This window comes from Delphinus delphis, chromosome 9, assembly GCF_949987515.2.
Source record: "Delphinus delphis chromosome 9, mDelDel1.2, whole genome shotgun sequence".
Lineage (NCBI taxonomy): Eukaryota > Metazoa > Chordata > Mammalia > Artiodactyla > Delphinidae > Delphinus > Delphinus delphis.
Window position 1 is genome coordinate 39,990,942 of NC_082691.1, and position 22,426 is coordinate 40,013,367.

The 22,426-nt window shown below is 38.4% G+C and overlaps 1 protein-coding gene across 1 annotated transcript in view; it reads left to right on the top strand.

The window, feature by feature from the left end:
* Positions 1 to 287: 287 nt before the first annotated feature.
* Positions 288 to 22,426, top strand: part of DGKB (diacylglycerol kinase beta) — a 704,489-nt gene continuing 682,350 nt past the window's right edge. The window contains exon 1 of the mRNA XM_060020431.1: positions 288 to 406. The gene's annotated coding sequence lies outside the window, so the exon portion shown is untranslated. The remainder of the gene's footprint in view (positions 407 to 22,426) is intronic.

The window sequence follows — 22,426 nt, forward strand, 5'->3', positions numbered from 1 at the left end:
AGTGGGAGGAGTGAGGGGTGGGGAAGGGGACTGCCAAAGCTGACTTTCAGGCTCCGGAAACCTACATCTTTCAGCCTCCGCTGTTTTTGAGTTGCAAATTGTCAGGAACCGGGGGATTGCAGGCAGCCCTTGTGGTTGACTAGAAATCGATTTCCATCTCTCAGACACTAGTTAGAATGGGCTGTGTGTTCTGGAAGGGGGTGGAAGTAAGGAGGAGGAGGTGCTGTGAGCAGAGTTCTTGAAGCTCCACTCCTCTGGGGAAGCCGAGCCGTGAGGGGGACTCCTGACTGAGCGGAGCGTGTGAATTGGAAAGGATCCTGCTAGCTGGCTAGTCCCAGTTCCTCTCCAGAAAAGCAGTTGCTCTGGCTTCAGAGATGTGCCTAGCCTTCGCCTGCATCACACTGCAGTAAGTTCAACTCGACACGGTTGGCAGTTTGAGTGGCTTCTGGGTATGTAGTGCGGGGGAAGGGAAGCTGACAAGAAATGGTGAGGAAAGTTAGAAAAGCAGAGCTTTGAATTCTCCATGAGATACTAAATCGGTTTGTCTCCTTGACTCCTGTCCTAGTTACGGTATAGTCGAGTTACTCTCAGTTATTGGCAGACAGAGACCGCTTGTTGGTTAGGTCTGCAAGAAGCACCCTGTTCTTGGTGATTTTCGGCAACAAAACTGGTACATGCATTCTAGATTTAATTACAAGAGTGGGCTTCTGAAAGTTACTAACAGATAGCAGCTTGCATTTTCAACAGAAAATTTGTAAACAGGTTGACTTAGATCTTCAAATGCCCAGTTAATTAAGTTTCATTCCAGACTTGTTCCTAACCTGTAAAGAAGCAATCAAACAAAACAAAAGTCTTTGATTTACTTCATTAAATTAAAATAAAATGTGAAGTAGGTCTTTAGATAATTGCTAGGCAACAGTCGAGGCGAGACTGATGTTATGATAAACACTCAAGTACTCTTTAGTGGGTGCAGGATTCCCCCAGTTTCTTACTACTGCAATCATCTCCTCCACTTGCTAAATGGTGCCTTCCTTGTGATTTCTAAGTGGTGTTTTTTTACATAGATGGCTTTATACTTAGAAACAAGCTGCATGGTGTTCACTGGCAAAAAGTGAGGCTTAAAAAACTTTTTTAAAAATGACTTCTACTGGTGGCTCAAATTGCAGATAACCAACTTTTAAAAGGAGGTAAAAACAGGTCAGCAAAGGCCAGCCCATTGTAAAGCAAATGACCAAATGAATGTGAATGCAGGCAGAATACTAAAGGTCTTTTTCAGGAAGGAAACTAGAAATAATTAATCTGAAAACGTTGGGGTAATTCTAACCAGGTCCTCTTTTACACTGACTAGATTTTTATAATGGAGAAAAAAACGGGAATCTCTTAAGCAGAAAGAATATGTCACAAAAATACTAGACTTAGCCACAGGATCACTGAAGAAAATACTATATTACTATAGTTTTCTCCAAGAAATATTAATGGAAAAACAGAGGTTATCTAAAACAGAATCCAGGATTTTAAGCTGAACACTTTCATGTGTACTTCCATAAATTCTATAGGTTAAAAGGGTGTCAAAACTTAGGAAACAACTATTGTGAAATGCAAAGTAATCTGAAATTCTCCACAATTAGAAAAGAGGAAACTAAAGGTCAGTCTCCTCCAATTATTTCAGTTTTCAGTTGTGTTAATCTTTTTCTAACCCACCTAATCTTGATTATTTTATTAAAAACATATTCTGAATATAATATGAATTACTTTGCCTACTCATCTTGGGGATCTCCAGATATATTTGTGTTATTATTGAAATATCCAACTTTTTAGAGGTAACCCATTCCACACATGCATAATTTCTTGGTGCAAAAAACTGTCCGTATGACTTAGTAAATCACCAAGTCAAATGTAATCCAGGGGATATATTTGTTATGATAGTGCATGCATGATGGTGGTTAAAATTTTTAGCAAAAAAAAACGAGAAAAGGAAACATCTATACAAAGACTAAAAGAACATGTTTGGAGTGAGTTTGCAAGCAGTTCCCTGCTACTCTAGAATAAATCATTACCTGAACCTTAAGAATTTAGCTAAAGAGAAGAAAAATCAGGCTGAGAGCCTGATTGGCATTGATAAGAGTTTAGGTTGGATAGGAGTTTGTCAGAATTTCTTTAAAGATAGAAACTTAGGTAGATGGCATTGAGTTTCGGGAATACCTTGGCTTCATATTTTCGTTGTCCTGCTGGTAAACAAACCTCATGTTATATCTGAGGAGAAGATTTCCAAAACCATTTTTGAAATAAGTAATTATTTTAAAGTTTAAAACATTGGTAAGTTTTGCTGGAACAGTGTCTGAACTAGACGAGTATCCTGTGACTCATGCTTTTCCCTGCACACTTGAAAGAAGGAAGACTTGTGGCCAGACAAGCCAGACAAAGATCAGCTGGTCCCTCCGTCTAATTCTGCCTACTAATCATGACTGTGATGTTGATACATAAGCTTGAAATGACATTCTAAGAATATCATTTCCTGGATGCTTATTTTCCTGGCTACAGGAACAGAACTGGAACAGTACTGTGCTTATGTATGCTTGGTACTCTTGCATTCTTCTCTTAAGCGTAATACCTTTAGCTTAGAAGCATCTGTCTGCAGGAAGCTCTAGATAAACTATTGAAGAAACGTCTTCCTATTGCCCCTCTCCTATCTATGGCATTTTCTTTCTCTTGTAAAACACCAACCTAAAATATGACCTCAAGTAAGAATCCCATACACCTGTTCACCCTTAGGTATTTTATCTATCTATCTATCTATTTATTTATTTATTTTTGGCTGCGTTGGGTCTTCGTTGCTGTGCATGGGCTTTCTCTAGTTGCAGTGAGCGGTGGCTACTCTTTGTTGCAGAGCACGGGCTCTAGGTGTGCGGGCTTCAGTAGTTGGGCTATGTGGGCTCAGTAGTTGTGGCTCGCGGACTCTAGAGCACAGGCTCAGTAGTTGTGGTGCACAGGCTTAGTTGCTCCGTGGCCTGTGGGTTCTTCCGGGACCAGGGCTCGAACCTCTGTCTCCTCTGTTGGCAGGCAGATTCTTAACCACTGCACCACCAGGGAAGTCCCCACCCTTAGGTATTGACTGGTTACCACTGCAACTCCTTGATAACTCCTTGGATTATTTGCATGTATGATTTTCTCACCACACAATGCATGACTAGTTCCTAGTTACTGTGAGTGCACAAATGCCAGGCCCTAGGTTAAGCACTTTGTTTTTTAATTGAAATGTAGTTCATTTACAATATTAGTTTCAGGTGTACAACATAGTGGTTCAATATTCCTATGATTACATTCCATTTAAAGTTATAAAATACTGGCTATACTCCCTCGACTGTATATTACATCCTTGTATTTTATTTATTTTAAACGTAGTAGTTTGTATCTTCCCCTGTCTTGCCCCTCCCAAGGTTAAGCACTTTAAATATGTTTTCTCATTTATGGGATAAAAGCTACAGGAGGGAGATGGCATGCTCTCCCATTTATAAGAAGTTCAACCCCAGAGGGAACAAGCAAATTACATAAAACAGCATATTTAGTAAATGGTGGGCTAGGATTAGCCCCCAAGTGTGAGTAGCTCTAACTCTTAGTGACTTTGCCACATTGTTTTATTAAGATGGTACTCTACCATGGATCAAGTGCAATGAGCCTATTGTTTTGCGGATGGTGTGGGTTGAGAGTGCTTGAAAAATTGTATCAGTCAGGAGAGAACTCCCAGCTGTACTGACACCCAAGATTGGATCTACCTACATAGGAGCCTAAATTGACTCTAGATCCAAACGTGGCATACTTTGCAATTCCAATTTCAGTGTTCTGCTGTGGCTTCGTGAACCTTGGCAGTGAAGCTGGGGCATCTTTGCTGGGACGAAAGATGATGGAGTTATTGTGGGAGTAAAATAAAGAGATCGCATGGCGGGAGGCTGGGACGAGAACTTGTCCAGATTCTGTGTTCCAAGGGACTCTAGGAAACAGCCTCTTCGGGCTATGTGTGGGGTGGAGATTTTTAAAAACACACATGAAGCAGAGACTCAGAATATCTCCTTACATAGGTCTGATTATAAAAATTAGATTAGCTTGTTTTCAGATAATCTCCTTTGTGTGTGTGTGTGTGTGTGTGTATGTGTATGTGTGTGTTGAAGAGGAAAAATGATGATTCAAAGGAAAGTAGGGAGAAAGGCCAGATGATGACTGAAGAGGTAAAACAGTGCTTGGAAATATTACTGGTTCTTGCATAATCACTTTCTGAAAATTTGCCAGGAAATGAAAGGCCATCTTTAAGTGGTGAGGATAAAAACAAAATGGTTCATTTCGGTAAAATTCGAGTGTTAAGGAGAATAGCGTGAATACTGTCATTTGTCGTCTTATCACAGAAGACAAATACTAACAAGGAATAAAATGAAAATGTTATGGGCATAAGCCAAACAATATTTTAAGATTGGTCTTTCTCAGCATGCTAAATTTAAACAGATGAAATTCTTTTTCAAGTATTATCTGAGTCAACAGTTGGAAATGAAGAATTTGCCTTTTAGCAGGGAGTCTGTATTGCATTGTAAATTTGAAACAGTGTCCTTGACTCAGTTATTTCATATTGGCAATAAGCCAATCACTACAGATCAAGGAGCACAAAAGCTCTCATCTTCAAAATCAAAGTATATTTATACTTTTGTACATGCTCCATAAGGAAAGTTGATGCTACTGAGCTATTATTGTCATAGATCTAGATGGTGATGGGGCTTTGCAAATACATTCACATTGTCAGCCCTGATTCTTTCTCTTTTCTCTTGTCATTTGTGACACTGCAGGTCGAGGTTAGAAGTAGTTAGTTTCAAGGGTTGGTTTTTGAATGTGGTGCTTTGGCTCTCTTGCCCTCATAGTTTAAAAATAACGATAGTAACTTTTATTGTGTGCTTACTACATGCCAGTTGCTTGTATAAGCATCTTGGGCATATAATCTTGAAAACACTCGTATGTGATAATCCTATTATCATCATTATTTCCATTTTATAAGAGAGAAAACTGAGGCGTAAGAGGGTTAAAGGACTTATCACCCACAGTTAGAAATTAGAATTGAGCTGGGACATGAACCAGGCAGTCTGGCCCTAGAGCCCATGCTTTTAACCAAAAGGCTCCAAGTCTACTCTTAACTATCACTGGCTTGTTATGTGATTTGGAACTAAGCTACGGTGCAAGCTATTTGTTCACCTCTTTTGTCTCTGCTTACACCTATCTCTGTCTATAACTTCTTTCTGGACACCCAGATCCCTCTGCCCTCAGTCTGTTAGGTTCTACCTGATGATGCATCTATATCCCTTAAGCTTCTGCTCTAGCATCATGACCTTCTTGAATTCTATTTGTATTCTACCACTGGCCCAACTGTCCTTCTCTGTGGTTCCACTGAACTGTGTGCTTGACTTTAAAATTGAATATGCCACAGAAGGTTGAAATAATCTTATCTACACTGAGGAAGGAAACAAAATATTTTTTTTATCTCTGGGACTTCAGTGCTGAGCCTAGTGTCTAATACATTATTAGAGTTCAATAAACACTTCTTTTATAAACAATTCAAAGCTCTAATTCAATTCTCTGAAGAAATAAGGAGTTCCACTTTCACGGGCTTTACCCCCCAAAAACACTAGAGAATGGTCTTTTAAATGCAAGTTAAAAGGTCTGAGCCACATAGTATATTTTAATACATTGAACTCATAATTAGTATAAAATTACTCAAAAGACATTTATCACCCTCTCTGGTATTGCATATCTAGAGTATAGGAGATAATGTTTTAGAATATGACAGATGGCATACTTATTTCCAAATCATAATATTGAAACTTTTAGTGATATCTAATTTCTGGACCAATGTATCTTTAAGGGGGAAAAACAAATATTAGCATAAATTGTTCATTAAAGATGTTTTGCTCTGTGGGACAATAAAGTTGTGAAACGGTGCTTTTTATAAATTGTTTCCTGAACTCTTATTTCTTTTGAAGAAAAGTCCTGAGAGTTTGATTCAGTCATAGCTGAAAAATATTGAGTCATATCAGTGAGCAGACATTAGAAACTTGACTACCACTAGAGAAAAATGAAGAAATGGTGGAAAAATCAATCCCCATTTCCCCTCCCCCAAAAGAACCTTTTTCCGTTTATGGGATAATTTGGGTTTTACTTATTAATGACTTTGTAAATTTCTTTCAGTAAGTATTCAAGTATTATAACAATGCAACTGGATAGACGTCATGTAAGGTTTTCCAAAATACAATATCTTTATTAAAGGTGTCATCTTAGGTCAAATAATTCTATGTTAGTCTCTTTCCAATCCACGTGAATTAGTTATGAAATACGAAATTATAACCAGGAAAAGGACAGATGGAAGGAAAAGTGTGGTAGCTATTTAAAATCTCTTTGAAATTCCATCAACAGACTAATCTCAGGATGAGGTTACCCCAGTGAGGTAGCTAGGCCTTCTTTTATAATGTAAGTACAATTACATTTAAAGAATCTCAGCTTGTATCATGTGGTTTTTTTTTTTTTTTAATTTTTAAAAAAAATTACTTTATTTATTTATTTATTTTCGGCTGTGTTGGGTCTTTGTTTCTGTGCGAGGGCTTTCTCTAGTTGCGGCGAGTGGGGGCCACTCTTCATCGCGGTGCGCGGGCCTCTCACTGTCGCGGCCTCTCTTGTTGCGGAGCCCAGGCTCTAGACGCGCAGGCTCAGCAGTTGTGGCTCACGGGCCTAGTTGCTCCGCGGCATGTGGGATCTTCCCAGACCAGGGCTTGAACCCATGTCCCCTGCATTGGCAGGCAGATCCTCAACCACTGTGCCACCAGGGAAGCCCTTGTACCATGTTTTGATGATTCATGATGAAGGTGTGGAGAAATTGACTCCGTGTATAATTTCTCAGTATGCAAAGATGCTCGTTTGAATTTCATCATTCCATTCTTAGACACTGTGATATAGGGCTTAAACTTATTTTTTGTGTTCAGATTGCCTGGCCTCAAATCTTTACTACTTGTATGACCTTGAGGAAGTTTTACTTAAATTCTATGCTTTAGATTTCTCTTTGAAAAGCAGGGAGAAATGAAAATGATACCCATTTCGTAGAATTACATGATTTAATCATGTAAGGGGCTGAGAACAGAAGGGACATAATAAATAAGCAAAAGTATTAGCTATTTATTTATTTTAAAATTTTATTTATTTATTTATTTATGGCTGCATTGGGTCTTTGTTGCTGCGCGTGGGCCTTCTCTAGTTACGGCGAGCGGGGGCTACTCTTCCTTGCCGTGCGTGGGCTCCTCATTAAGGTGGCTTTTCTTTGTTGCGGAGCACCAGCTCTAGGCACGCGGGCTTCAGTACTTGCGGCGTGTGGGCTCAGTAGTTGTGGCTCGCGGGCTCTAGAGCGCAGGGTCAGTAGTTGGGACACACGGGCTTAGTTGCTCCACAGCATGTGGGATCTTCCTGGACCAGGGATTGAACCTGTGTCCCCTGCATTGGCAGGTGGATTCTTAACCAGTGTGCCACCAGGGAAGTCCCATTAGCTATTTATGGTTTCCTGTTAATTTGGGATATTGCCTCAGGTAAAGAAGGAAGTATCAGTAGCAGAGAAAATGTTCTAAATGAAATCTAAATCTATAAGTAGTTTTCGTTTTAGTTTTATATTAATAAAAATATGACTCATAAAATCTATTAAATGTTACAATAAACACCCTCTATATAGTGTCTTCTTTACTTACTCTTTTGCCCAAAAGGGTTTTATTGAATTACAAAAGAATGGTAACAGTTAACAGAGAATAATTAGATAACACATGAAAACACCCCTCAGGAGAGTGGCTGGCACACAATCAACCTTGAGAAATTTTAATTCCCCTCCTCTTAAATGAAAAACCTCTTATTATGGTTTTAGTTTTCTTCCTCTTCTTAAAATTTGGTCACAGCTATCATTCATTTAAGGTACGAAATGATCTTCTGTTTTCATCTATATTGACTACTCTGCTGTTTGTACCCAAGCAGACTGGGAAAATGTGACCTCTTCTGTGAGGACATGTATTACTACCTAGGTCAGCTCCTTTTGAATTATATGAACTGGAAAGGAGGAAGAAACAGAGGTGCTGTGGAGAAGCATTGCAGGATCCTTGCCCTGAAAACAGACTTCAAGCACAAAAGATGAGTTTGTAGTTTATTCAGCAACTTGTTTTGCTGAGACAGAGGATGTAAGGAAATGTTCTTCCTGAGCTTTCGACCAAGGAATCCCTTTGCCGATTCCTTAATGAAAAGAAATAAGAGCTGGAGAATTCTCACTTGCCTGCCTCTCCTAGTGTGTGTTTTAGAGATTGCAAGCAACCCTCAGCTACTTCTGGGAAATTTAAGGTTCAATAGGCATAGTTATTAAAAGCATCACCTTAAGAAACAGAACTACTAACACCATGACACTGTATTCTGTTTCATCCCTCAGTCATGGATGGGCTAGTGTTATTGTCAGGCATGGTGCCAGGTTCAGGGAAGGAAGAGTGAAATAACAGGCAAGTTCCTACAATACTGAACGCACATCAGTGAAAGAGAAAAACACAGAAGCAAACACACTAAACAAGGAAGCAAGAACATGATTTGTTGTTGTTGTAGTAGTAAGTGCTATGAAAGAAACAAAAAGCTGAAATAGAGAACAAAGGTCCTGTTTACTGGAGGACAGACTGGTTTCAAGACTCATAGGAACTACTCCCCCCAGCCATGCTTTTATTCATTATAGAGCAGGTTTCTGGTGTTGACAGTGAGTAGAAGGGGATTATACCCTTGAAGTAATCCTTAAAACCAAAAAAGATGAACTCATGGTGAATCAGAATTTCAGAATTATTGAGCAAAACATTTTCATTCAGTCAAAAACATGACTCCCACATTGCTTTTCCCTTTACCTTTATGTTACAGGACTATTCAGCTTGTGGCAGCTTTAAAAGATTAGAAAAATGCAAGTACTTAATGTTGCTTAGTAACTCCTCTTGCCTGTCATTTTGGGCTGCACATAAACAACTGTAACTTCTCCACACTTGTCCCAAATTACTAGAATCGGGAAAGAGCACACAAGCTGATGAGTCACTTTGCTATCCTGTTGTTCTTAATAAGAGTTCTGATTACCAGGATGGGTTCTTTACTGTTATATAATGTTATCTGCCACACCATATGTCAGAACTTTCTGTTTGGCAAGTAGAGGTTCCTTCCTTGTCACACATTGAAGAAAGCATAGCAGTAAAGTCATTCAGAGGAGGACTGTTGTTTTGTTTCGGGTCCTTGGTTTTAAATGTACTCTATCCAAACTGTATTAGACAATATTTTGTGGGAGTAAAGTGGTAAGTTGTTTGAGCTTCAAGTGGGGATTGTGTCTTGGAGCTCTTAGTGCTTCTATCATTCAAGCTACCTGCATAAGTGCCTGGTGGCACATTTGGTTTTTAGGTAACAATATTATTTTTATAAGAGCAGTTTCAAAAAATATATAAAATAATGGTTTCAGTGTGGCTGTAACAATTTTTCTATTTTATATGGTTAAATTCTTGAAATTAATAACTTTGTAAAAAAAGAAAACAATAAGAAGGATGATCCCACATGCCGTGGAGCAACTAAGCCTGTGCGCCACAACTACTGAGCCTGCGCTCTAGAGCCTGTGAGCCACAACTACTGAGCCCGCATGCTACAACTACTGAAGCCCTCGTGCCTAGAGCCTGTGCTCTGCAACAAGGGAAGCCACTGCAATGAGAAGCCTGTGCACTGCAATGAAGGGTAGCCCCCGCTCACCACAACTAGAGAAAGCCCGCGAGCAGCAACGAAGACCCAACTCAGCCAAAAAATAATAAAATAAAATTTAAAAATAAATAAATAAATAAAAGATGAGTCAGAGCTATAGTGAAGGCATTAGCACCTGTGTCTTACCATTGAGGAGCATCCTGGGTAAAGAGGATGTGCCATACCCTCTGGTTCTTTAACATCTGTTTTGCTGATCCTAATAAGTTAAAATCCAAACTATCGCAAGACATAAGGAAAAAATGTTTGAGGAATACTAATATGTGTTTTAAAAGAAGAAAAGGGGAAGAAATCTTTCCTTATGTAAACATTAAAGTTAAATAGTTTTCTATATTAAGGACTTCTTATAGTTCTTCAGATGCAAGTGTGTGTTAGACTCCCTAGGAGTGGGATTTAGTACAAACTTCCCTGACCTTATTTAATTATAGAATCTCTCCTTCTGGGAGCATTATTATCTTTGAAAACCCCAGAACACAATTTGTTGTTCATTGTTGGCGTTCAGTTATTCATTTAAAAAATTTCAAGCCTCTAGCATACCTCAGATTAGTAAGTTCTGGGAAGAAAATTATAAATAGAATGTGGCCCTAACATTAAGTAACTCCTGAAGTGGTCATTGGAGGAAGACACATAGATATAGAAGTTATAACACAATGGGCTACGTGCAGCAATAAAAGTAGGTGCAGAGGATTACATGTAAGATTGCTATAGGAGATGAGGAAATAAGAGACAAAAATTCATCACGGATAATTTAGAATTTGAGTTGGATCTTGAGGGAAATTTGCAATTTATCAAAAAAAAGGACAATAAAAGCATTTACAAAGATATATTTAGAGAGCATTATTCTTTTACCCTCTTGTGGAAACCAGTACTCCTTTCATTCATCCAGCATAACTCTTGAGTGAACAGTTGGCTACATGAATAAAGAGATGAGGGCAGCAAACAGGGAAAGAGATGTATAAATTTTGTGATACAGATGATAATCCACTCCTTTGGAATAGATAAGAATCTGTGAAAAATAATGTAGAATGAGAAAGAAGATAATTTTAGGAATGAATCTTGATGAATTCTAGTATTTCAGAGTGTATTAGAGTAGATGGGATTGTGAAGGAGGAAAATGAATTGTCACAGAGGAGCAAAACAATAACAGATTTGTGGTATATCAAAGACCAGAGAAAAACCTCCCATAATAAAGACAAATTAATCATCACTGCCAGATATTGCTGAGAGGTTAATTAAGATGAGGAATTGAAAAAAAAAATCCTTGGATTTGAACACAGAGAGATCATTGCTGATCTTAGCTAATGATGTGATTGGGGTGAAACCCCATTGAAAATATTTTAAGGATTGAGTAGGAGCTCAGGAAATGGAGAGAGTGACCCATTCAAAAAATCTGTCTATGAAGCTTTTGAAAAAAGATAGAGCTGGTTCTGGAGAATAATAGAATTTTGAGGGAACTTTTTGTCTCATAAAGTGGGAACTTTTTGAGCATGTTTAAATATGTATGAGAAGTTGAGATAATTAAAAATATAGAAGCTAAACGGGAATGTTTAATGGGTACTACAGAATGTGGAATTAAATTGGTTTAGAGACATAAGGGGTATGAGTTGACTTTGACCAGGAGTAACACTCTCTATAAAGAAAGAGGAAAGGAAGGAGAAAAAGAGCAATCTGAATACGTGTGCATGTTTTGTAGTGCTAAATTGAGGATATTTCTGGAATTTAAATTTGCTTTATAGAATTTGTACAAAGTGGAGAAAGTTTGAAGTTTTTGGACAGTGTTGGAGGATTTACTGACCAGAGACATCTACTAGAATCTGGATAATATTGGGGGGCTGTTTGAGTTATGAATTTACAATGATAAAAATTTACCTCAATGTGTGACTCCCTTCGGCAGTTCAGAATATGTCATAAGAAAACAGTTTATCCAAGATACATTGTTTTATTTGCTTTGCCTTTTATCAATATATCATCATCACCTACCCTCTTTAGTATCATGTGTCATCTTCTTTATTACTCTTTCAAATTTAGAAATCTGGATGACACTTTTTCTTTATATCCCCTGTCTTGATTATGATTGATTAAAGTATATAGGTTGACAAGTCAACTAATACCCTACAGAAATTCCTTAACCACCTTACCTTCTTAGACATTTCACTCTATTCCGTGTTAACCACTGGACAGTGACTCCATTCCTAATATGGAATGATATTACCTGAAACTTATCATCTTTGAAATGATGAATCATGAAACAATCATCACCTCATTCTCTCTACCTCCCATCAGTCTCCAGTACCTTGACCTACCTTGTTTTCTTCCAGTGATTCTTTTCTCATTCACCCTTGCTGTACTATCCAGGCAAGACCTAGTATACAACTTAAATAACTCTTTTGCCCAAGTCTTTATTCCTTTGTATTCTTTTCTTTCCTTACCTTTTCTCGATTGAGCATTCTGGCTTTGCTTTTTCACTTGGGGTGTTGAATGCTATTGAAAATCACAAAACCATGAAAGCTAGTGTCATAATAAATTTGGGCTCTCCCATCTTAGTACTGACCTTGGTAATTCTGAGTTCCCATGTTTAATTTCCCTTGCCATTCTCCACAGCAGCCTTCGCATAAAGCCCTGCCACACATGTACTTTATATTTCCTTAAGAAAAGAAGTGCTTGAGTATCCGTAACCTTTTCCTCTTTGTGTCATTTACTTTTTTTTTTTTGGTATTGGCATTTAAATATTTTAATTAAATTTGGTTTTAATGTAAAAAATATTAATATCCACAATTACTTCAACCCTCTCTCCCATTGCCACCCACCTTCTCTGTACCCTTGCTTTTAGGCAAAGCTCCATGACATGGCCCCTCTTTATCTCTTCAGTAATGTCTGTTGCCACTCTATCCTCTTCCAATCCAGTGTTCCTTTGACATTAAGCTGCTTAAAATACCCTGTCAGTGCTCCTTTCTCACCTTGCTTGTGTTCCTTTGTGTCTTGGGTTCTTTATTTTCTCAGGGCTTAGAACAGTAGCTGGTACAAAACAGGTACCTAAAAAAAACCACTGAATAAATAAGTGAACTTTGAAAATGCCTCTTTTTTGAGTAGGGACAATGAGTTAACTTGTAAAGCATCTCTCTGGGTCAATGTTTTTATTCTTGATTCTCTGAGAGCTACTCTTTCTTACCTCCTCTCTCTGCCTTTTTTCAGTATGGTTCTTACTAATTCTGAACAACTGTCTGTGCTTCAGCATATGTTTTCCCCTTGATACATAATAATAATAAATATGTTTGCTCATTCTGGAGATAATAATCACGTGATTCTGTTGTGAGAGAATGAGATTATTTTTAATTTGACCAAGTGTAGTCATTAGAGCTTTATTCTCCAAGTTTAGCAGCTTATGTTAGATTTAGGCATTTGTTTTATTTTTGACACATTCTGTGGATTGATTATTGGCATTCAGTTGTGAAACTGCATATAAAGAAGGAAAAGGATCAGGGTTGTTTTTAGTATTTGACAAGAACAAGCACGGAGACTTTGAGGGCTTATAGGAAGTAAACAGAAAGCTAAGAGGTCACATATGTGGAGAGAATAGCAAATAACCTAGTCTGTTTTCCCTGGTGCTTAGTCACTTTCTCAGAGCCTCATTTAAATGATGATGTGCCAGTGACAGAAAGAAAATATTTTTCTTAGCTACATCAAATACTTATTATAAGAAATGTGGGAAAATTCTTATAGAAAGCTTTCCTTGTGATTTCTAGGCACAATTTATGAGTGAGTGGTCACTTGTTCAGATTCTTGCTTTCCCATAACCCTGTCCACCCTCCATTCTTTCTGTAGAAGCAGATATCAACTAAGAAGATACATGAAGGCATTTTTTGGGGGAAACAGTATTCATGTCAACTTTAACTTTAAGTGGATTTATTCATAGCAGTACACTAGTCTACTTTGCAAGTGTGGATTTTTCATTTACGTGTAGCTTCAGAAATCATAGACTGAGGTTGTCCCTGGAAAAACTGTTGAATTTCTAGTATTTCTCTTCTGTGTACTTTTACCTAAGCAATATAAATAAATAAGGTTAGCTGTGACCTAAAAAAAGTACAGTTAGTCATTTTGCTTAGAACACAATATAGTATGTGCCCTCATTAATTTTATTTGTGGGATTTGAAAAAGTGTAACTTTACAAGGAAGTGAAAACTGTGTGGAAAGAGAAGGCTTTCAACCTGGGAAACTGTTAGATTTTAGGATCAGGTAAATTCTCATAAGCTGATACATCATTAATGCATATACTAGATTTTTTTCTCTTTTTTATTGGATTTATACATCACTGAAAGAGGTTAATGTATTTCTGTATAATATTTATTCTAGGCCAAACAGGAAAAGAAATGAAAAACTAATTTTCAGTTTTGAAAAATGAATTCCTTCTTAGGCCTGAGTTGAAGGTGGTAGAGGTCGTAGAGGTCAAGTTTCCCTCTGTCTTACTTGTCCAGATTCTGCTCATTCCACCGTTTTTATTTTTGTCGGTTGGGGGTGGGATTTTATTTTCTTATTTTAAGAGTCTTTTCCTTTCACTTTCCACTTTATATTGCCAAGGGATTAATTACAAACTATCCCTTGATGCCTCTGAAGACTTGTTCTTTCTTATACACTGAGCAAAATGGTGGTGGTCTGTTACTACCCAAGGAATGTTCATTGCCTGTTAGCTAATATGCAATTCTGTTTCTTAAACTGAGTACCGATTTGTGAGATGAGCTTCCTTTCCTCTTCCATCTATTTTGGGGCTGGAGGCGATTTTCCAAGTGGGGTTTGTGGTAGGCTAGAGCCAGACCTGCTGAACTTTACGTTTGGTTGGCCTTATGAAGCACCAGAAAGAGAAGATAGAAGTATCTATCTGTGGTGCAGCAAGAATGCCACTAAAACGAAGAGGGCTGGCATTTTAGTGCTGACATGGGCCCCCTACCCAGATGGTGATAAAAGACCAAAATCCCAGGTCCTGCACTGTGTTAACTGGGAGGATTCCGCCCTCTGCACGGCATTCTGGTAGTATTGAACTTTGACTGCCCTTGTGTGGAATAACACAAAGCCTCAGGGAGCATTTACTTACCTGCATTCTTAATCCTGTGTTTATTCTCTGCAAGGATTATTTGCTAGTGTAATTGTAAATAGAAGTGAAAGCCAAATGTAGCTGAGTCGTGGTGCTAATTCTTGCCAATGCTAGAATCTGAACCAGATTTTTTTCTTTTGACCAGATAAGAGTCAGTGATACAAAAGATCTTTACTGAGCTAGACATAGATTCCTTGACACTTCCTGTATAACATCAGCACTTCCTGGCGCTTGCTGTTCCATGGTGTTCCTCTTTATCCATATCATACCCCCTACAGTGCAAGCTGTATAGTCTTGTTAAATGTTACAGAAATCATGAAGTTTAAAAAAATTCTGACAAGCCAGTAGACAGTTACCAGCCGTTATTTACTTATACTTCCTAATTTCAGTATTTAAATAAGAGGGCTCAAACACTACCTACATGCAGCCAACTTTGAAACTTAACTTTATAGCAGCGTTCTGCATTCTAAGCAATGACCTAATTCCTAACTTTCAGATGCATGGCTCTTTATTCACGCAAAGATAAAAATGAAGATGGTCAGTTCTTTCAGATTTAAAATGCCATTGGGAAAGAGGAGTGGTTAAGTGTGGGGAAAAGAGGCATTAGAGTCCCAGTTGATTTAATGGTGCAGGAAATATCAACACTGGCAGGGACAGTGAAGGAGACCCAGGTGTTAAGAATAATATCTACTATAGAATTCTTACCCTGGGGTCTTCTGTCTCTGTACGTCCCACTAATACCTTAGACAATTATAATTGCTGTCAATATGCACTTATACTACAGTTGGCCTTAAAATTTATTAGTAATTTCGGAATTATCAGGTGCATTTACCTTTTATAATTTCTTGTCATCTTCAGCCTCTTCAGCATTTGCCATTTTTGATAGCTGCACTCACTGTTGCAACTCTATCCTTCTTTGTCATGGGTAAGACTGCACTACTATGATAGTATTTCTATTTATTCAAACAGTCAAAAAGCATTTATTGACCATTATTTGCCAGGCACTCAGAAAACAATGCTATTCAAACACATAAATAATTTCTGTTGCCAGTGACTTTATAGTTTAGTGAGAGGGATTGATATTAATGATCTATTATTTAGTTTAATAAATATACTTGAGCACCTGCTTGGTGCTAGTTTCTATTCTAGGCATCAGAAATGCAGTGTAAAAATAGTCCATTCAAAAACTTACATTTTCTTGGAGGAGAGAGAAAGTAAAAATTAAATATATAATATAATTTTATATATGAGTGTCATGAAGAAAGGTAAGTCAGGGCAAGTGGAAAGTGATAGAGAATGGGTGCTAATTTAAATAACGTACTATTTTATATTTATTTTTAAAATGTCTCATTCTTCTGTGTACATATTACATTTGAAATTATTTTTTTAATTGAAGTATAGTTGATTCACAATGTTGTGTTAGTTTCAGGTGTACAGCAAAGTGATTCAGTTATATATATATATGTGTATATGTGTGTGTGTGTGTGTGTGTGTGTGTGTGTGTATATATATATTGTTTTTCATGACCTTTTCCGTTATGTATCACAGGATATTGAATATAGTTCCCTGTGCTATACAGTAGGACCTTGTTGTTTATCTATTTGTATATAATAGTTTGTTGAAATGTTTTTAATATACCCAATAGGTGCTATTAAGGAGGCAGTTGGATAAACAAGGCTGAAATTAAGGGAAGTTGTTGGAGACAAAAATGTCAGTGTCAACAAAATAAATGAACAAACCAAACTGAACAAAAACAGAGACAGAGAGAACAGAGTGTACTGGTTACCAAAGGGGGAGGATTGGAAGGGAGGGAGAAATGGGTAAAGGGGATCAACCGTGATGGGTGGAAACTAAATTGTTGGTCACGATCATGGTACATGTACACAGAAATAGAAATCTAGTGTTGTACACATGAAACTTATATAATGTTATAAATCAGTGTTACCTCAATTTAAAAAAAAAAAAGTGAACTTAGTTTATAGACCTGGAACCAAGAGAGGTCACCTAGAGATTGAATGTAGGTAGAGAAAGTGCAATGCTGAGGCTTGGGGTAAACCAGCATTTAATGGGGTAGAGAAGAGGTGGAGGAATCTGCAAAGGTAAGTGAGAAGCGGCAGCAGGAGAAAGCCAGGAGAATGTACTTTCCAGGATGCCACATAAGAAAGTGTTTCAATAAGAAGAGGCTATTGAAATGTGTCAGTTGCTACTGAGAAGACCAGTGAGATGGCTGCAGATTGACTACAGGATGGGAGAAGAGAGGTCTTGGTTGACTTTGCAAAGAGCAGTTTCAGGGAAGTGATGGAGCAAAAGTCAGACTGAAGCAGATCAAAATGTGAGTGGTTGGTGTTAAAGTACAGAGAAGACAAATTAAACCCCAGTACAAATAAGTCGGAAATTGCACATGAAATGAGTGGTCCAAATATAACAGTATTGTTTGAGCTAGTCAAGAGGGTTTGAAAGGTTTTATGAAGCGATAATAAAGTTAGGTCTGAAGGTATTAACTAGATAATAAGGCAAGAGTAGAAAAGCATATAAGAAGGCTGTATTGTATGGCAAACTTGAGGGCTGAAAGAAGTCCAGGTAGTTTGGAGTGGGTATGTATGGGTTTAAAGAGGAGACAGATGGTACAAGGCTGTTTTGTCTTTAACCTTAGAGTGCTGGACATAACTGATGATTTAAGGGAGGTGTAGATACGTGGACCACATTATCTGTTTTGATGAGGTTACTCTAGCTGTAGTGTGTATAGGATGAATTGCAGGTTGACCAGATGGACGTTGAGTAGCCCATTAGCAAGCCATTGTGGTAATAAAGATTAGTGATTATTTTAGCCTAGATTACAGCAGTAACAGTGTAAGTGGAGAGAAAGATAAATCTGACATTTATGAAGTGAATAGTGCTTATGACAATCAGGATATGAGTACATGAGGAAACGAGGTGGAGAAGTCCAAAATGACCTCTAAGCTTCTGTCATTTGTCATAGAGAGGCAGTGCCTTGGCACCAGTTGAGAGAAAATTGGAGCAGGGTTCCATGGGTTTGCTGTTATTTTTGTGGGCCATTTTCATCTGCCTACTAGGATTTTCTGTCTATTATCCCACTGACTCCTCAAGAATATTATTAAAACTGAGTTTATTTTCATTCTCCCAGCTTTCTCCTTCCTGTGATCCCAGACTCAGTCATACTGAAGTGTCCCCTCTTCCTAGTACCCTCTCAGCTTCCATATCAGCTGACTCAGTTCCATCTCTTGATCTTTCCCGTCTTGTATCTCACATTTCTTCCTTCTTTTCCATTTTTCCCCCTACCGGGCAATTTCAGACTCTTAAATTTCACTCACCTGTACTCTTAACCTGCTATGTGGTCTCTTCACGTTCAATCCATTCCTTTCTTTATACTTCTTTTTAAATCCTCAGTATCAATTTTTCTGTATAAGATTCTGATTTTCTCGTGTCCTTGCTCAAAATAGTTCAGTGTCTCCCCTTTTCCTTCTAAATAAGCTGTAGGTTCACCTTGGGATGGCATTCAGGCTAAAAAAAAATAAAATCTGTTGGTACTCCTTAACCTGCCACACTGTATAAGACAGTCCTTAGGAACTGCCTGGTTTAAATTCTGACTTTAGCACTTACCAGTTGTGTGATTTGGGTTGAGTTGTTTAGTTACAATTTTCTATTTACAAATGGGGTTAATAAAAGCAACTCATTTACATGGTTGTTTTAAAGTCAAAATTCATGAAATTCTGTTAGCACGGCCCCTGGCACAAAGCTGGCAATCAGTTAATACAGCTTCTGTGATGATTCTGTGAGCCTCCCGCTATGCCCCCTGTATGTACAGAGGCACGTTTAACCGCTTCAGAGCACACCTTTTGTTTCTGTTAGGTGCCACGTTAGCCTTCTCGCATGCTTCCCCTTAGAATGCATTCTCCTTCTTCTTTTTGAAGACTCCCCCCCCACCACAGGGTTTCCTCCTGTCTCAATTCTTTCATCTCTTCAAGGACCAGTTCTAATCTCTCTCTGTAGTAAACATTCCTTTCTTACTCAGCCCTTCCCCCTCCCCAATCCCAGGTTCTGTTCCGCCACATTTTTGTGTACTTCGACATATATCTTATCAGCTCCTTGTCTGTAGTCCTGCATGTTGCTTTCTTATATTAACAACACAATGGTCCTTGAACATAGGAAATTTATTTGTAGAGTATCCATAGTGCTTCCAATATTTGTGAACAAATGACTACAACGTAAGTGGGCAATTCCTTCAGCCACCTGTACATATTCTCTCTTTTCCTTCTCACACAGACTGGTTTTGGCTCTACTCCCCATCAAGAAACATAAAGTTACCTGTCCCAGATCTTTTTCCTTAAGGATAGGAGCTTTCAAGTCACCAGTCTTCTAAACGAATCATTGCTAATGTGTTTTCCTGTGCTCTCAGGAACTGAGTACATTTAACTAAGCCCTTCTGGCAACAGTGGCCCTGCTTTTGTGTTCCAGGTCATCAGTCTGGAGATTTGGGGGTGTTTTTCCCCTCAGTTATACATAATTTGAAGGAAGCAGCCTTAGGAGAAGTAGCCTAGCATCAAGCTTAATACTGTTCCACTCAGAGATCTCCAATAATTGGCTTCTTGAAAAAAAGAAAAAAGTGTCATAAGAGAAGAATATTTAACATCTTTTCTGTTTCCTGCCTAATTTCCTGTGGTCTAAGTTCTGCTGAGCACTGGCCTTTGGAGCCTGAGCTGCCGTTTTTTAGGATGTTCCAAAAACATGAATCAGGATTGATTCCTATTTTATTCATGGCTATACTTGGTGGTAATTTGCACAGCCTGAGATGAGGGTTTATTTTTCCCCTCTGAAGGTTTCAGGGATGTTTCTGTCAGGTTTTGGAAAATGTGCTCTAGGAGAGTGATACATTGAGTGCTGCCTTAGAAAAAGTCAGGCTGTCAGGGAACGTATTTATCTCCATGTTTGCGAAGCAGACCAGGATAAGTACAGACCTTTTAAAAACCTGTGTGAGAACTTTCTAAGGTAAAGGAGAAGGTCAGCCTGACATGGCTTTATGTCCATTTTATTTATAATTTATGGGCTGCCTGGGCATAAAGAATAATCTGGAATCTATGATTATTCAAAGATGAACTTTTTTTTTTCCCTGCAGTACTGCTGTGCTGAGAGGAAGACTTGCTAGTTAAATGGTTCTGCTTCTTTCTGTTTCAAGAATAGATACTATGATATAAGAGAAATAAATAATTATATTAAAAAATAATCTCGGGCTTCCCTGGTGGCGCAGTGGTTGAGAGTCCGCCTGCCGATGCAGGGGACACGGGTTCGTGCCCCGGTCCGGGAAGATCCCACATGCCGCGGAGCGGCTGGGCCCGTGAGCCATGGCCGCTGAGCCTGCGCGTCCGGAACCTGTGCTCCGCAACGGGAGAGGCCACAACAGTGAGAGGCCCGCGTACCACAAAAAAACCCCAAAAAACAAAAACAAAAATCTCCCAGGTTTTCCTAAAGGAGAGGTCTGCCTGTTTTTGTAAATAGAATGTATTGGAACATGGCTGAAGTCGTTTGTTGACGTACTGTTTGGCGGCTTTCGCACTCCAACAGCAGTTATGTAGCTGCAACAGAGACCTTTCGGCCTTCAAAGCCTAAGCCTTAAAGCCTTCTGATCCTTTAAGAAAAAGATTGTTTACCCCTGGCCTAGAAGGAAACTTTGTCCTAAAAGGACATTTCCATTCTGTTTTCTGTAATGACATGAATAGGAAGCTTGCTCTAATTGTGACAAAAGACAGAATTGTGATGAGAGCATCTGTTTATTATTGGTATCTTATTCTACTGATTCATTGGTTTGTTGGGTATAACTGTGTTTAGAATAGGGCTAAAAGTGAAAAGACTGTACATTTACATCAGCCCCATCCAGCTAAAGCATTGATTAGGGGCTTAATTAGATATCACAGAGTTAGGTATTATTTGCAGAATTACTCAGTCTACTGGTGTGAGCAAAATGCCAATTAAACATCTAGGTTCAGGTCACCTCTTCTAATAAGAGGTCTCCAAAAAGTGATTCTCCAGTTTGTTCAAAAGTACAAATGGTCACAGTGGTTAATATGAAACCCCAAATCTTTGAGTACAGACTCCTAGAAAAGCCCGGCAGATTATCTCTATCTCTGCCTGTACCTCTGTCTCTCTTTCCATCTCTGTCACTCTCATATCTGTCTCTAACATCTCTATCTGTGTGTGTGTATTCTTCCATCTTAAATATTTATTCAGAGAAACTAGAAAATTTGAATTTATTAATGTCTCTTACATCTATATATTGTATATTCTAGTTATGTATTGTTTACCAGCAGTCATTAGTAATCATCTAATCAAATATTAGCACTGTGATAGGTACTAAAGGGGAGCAAAAAGGCATAGCTCCCAACTTCATCAAGCCTTCGTAATTGGAGAGGATAAATTTAATACATTGCAAACAAATTGTGTGTATATATATATATATATATATATATATATATATATATACACACACATACACACACACACACACACATACATACATATGTATAGCTTTCCTCTTTTTACCTTTTTATCTGAGAGGAGAGGCACAAATCTTAAGTGTATGGCTCCATGAAATACTCACAAGCTGCACACACCCATGTAACCAACCCAGATCAAGAAACAGAAAGTTCCCAGCAGTCCCCCAGGTGTCCCCTCCTGGTCATCCCCACTCTTCAAGGAAAAGCACTTGCCTGACTTCTAACCTCAGAGATTCAAACCTGAAGTTCCTAAAACACTGAGTTTCTGATATGTATAAACCAGGAAATCTGCGTGTCTGTCATCCTTTGGGAAAGCAGATTTGGATATCCTGGGTGTGTGTACTCCCTTCTTGAAGCAGTGACCTACTGGAGAGGAGCAGTTATCCCTTAGGGAGGGCGTGGCTTCTCCATGGCCACCTGGCTCACCTCATTTTGTCACCTCTTGGCCTGCTGGTCGCAACACTTGTCTTTCTTCACCTCTAGATAATAATTTCAATGTCTTTGTAATTTTGACCACCCTGAGCCTTTTGTCTTTTGTACGACAATGTAGTATTAGTTAAATAAATAAGGATATCAAAAAATATATATATATATATATCTATACACTAAGTACTTCACTCTAATAATCCTATTAATTTTTTTCTGGAAAGCTTGTTTTTATATGCTTAAAAATGACAACCTTTCCATTCTTCTTAAAATTTCAACCGTTACTTTTCATCCAACTCTCAGATCATCATGACTCATATTTCATGTAGAAACATACAACAGAAATTCAAACATTAAAACAGGAATTTCAACACTGCCTACCAAATTATAACATGATTCCATCCCCACCCCTCCTTCTTTCTGCTAGTGTGAGAGAGGAAGATTTGGTCCTCCTGTGGAATCTCAGGTCTTAGTCTGTGCTCTGTCAAACACTCTCCCCTTCTTGTGGACTGCCTTCCATCACTTATTCACTCTCATTCTTTCTCTCTCTCTCTCTCTCTCTCTCACCCTTCATTCCTCTTTCTCCCTTATACTC